This window comes from Penaeus monodon, chromosome 27 (genome assembly GCF_015228065.2).
Source record: "Penaeus monodon isolate SGIC_2016 chromosome 27, NSTDA_Pmon_1, whole genome shotgun sequence".
NCBI classification, from domain to species: Eukaryota; Metazoa; Arthropoda; class Malacostraca; order Decapoda; family Penaeidae; genus Penaeus; species Penaeus monodon.
Window position 1 is genome coordinate 37,118,902 of NC_051412.1, and position 821 is coordinate 37,119,722.

General features: G+C 37.6%; 1 protein-coding gene across 1 annotated transcript in view; it reads right to left on the bottom strand.

Moving 5' to 3' along the window:
• The window catches only part of LOC119590512 (arrestin homolog), an 87,402-nt gene extending 86,600 nt beyond the window's left edge, over positions 1–802 (bottom strand). The window contains exon 1 of the mRNA XM_037939161.1: positions 743–802. The gene's annotated coding sequence lies outside the window, so the exon portion shown is untranslated. The remainder of the gene's footprint in view (positions 1–742) is intronic.
• Positions 803–821: the final 19 nt, after the last annotated feature.

An 821-nucleotide genomic window follows, 5' to 3' on the forward strand; every position in this document is an offset into this window, starting at 1 on the left:
GATAAAGGAACATTTCATTGTATATAAACATAATGTGTTACGTTTTATTAGTACGAGGTAGGATCATCACGATAATCACTATCAATGTCACAAATACGACTACACAGTTATCATATTTATACTATTTCCTACAATCATAATTATTACTCTCGATAAGCTAAACCCTCATGTCACAAAATAATCATCAGCGTTCAGTCGCTTTAGAATCTGTTACGCGACTACAAGTTAATCGAACCTTGTTTATAGACTATGATCCTCCTCGCAATTCGTGACTTTCGAAAAACAAAATAACAAAATCCACACGTGTGCTTTGTTGTCTTCACAAACCGTGGAACTGTTTCTGTCAGCCTGAGGAAGCTCTGCTCAGTATGGTTTCACAGCTGACAAAGCACGACTGAAGAAAAGGATTTATAGAAAATCTTTTCTTTTTGTTATCTGGACTTAAAATAAACGTCGACAAGGTGGATTTGGGGTAAATTGTTATTGAGTATGATTTACACAAGAGCAAATTTTGTATGCGATCGAAATTTATTGCAAAATCATTGTTCTCTTGACAAGTATATTATATCAAGTTTAACGCACCACATATAATCACGAATACAAAAAAATATCGCACATCACCAAATCCAATCAAAATAAAGACACAAAAGTCTAAAAAGGCACAAAATAAGCACATCGGAAGCAAGAACAAAGTTGCTAAAGGGGGGGAAAAGAGAGACATGACCAGAGCAGCATACTCACCACTTTCGAAGCGTGGAGGTAACTGAGAGCGTCGAGCCTTTCCGCGTCAGCCCCGGGTCCTGAATGCTGTGTGGCTGGTG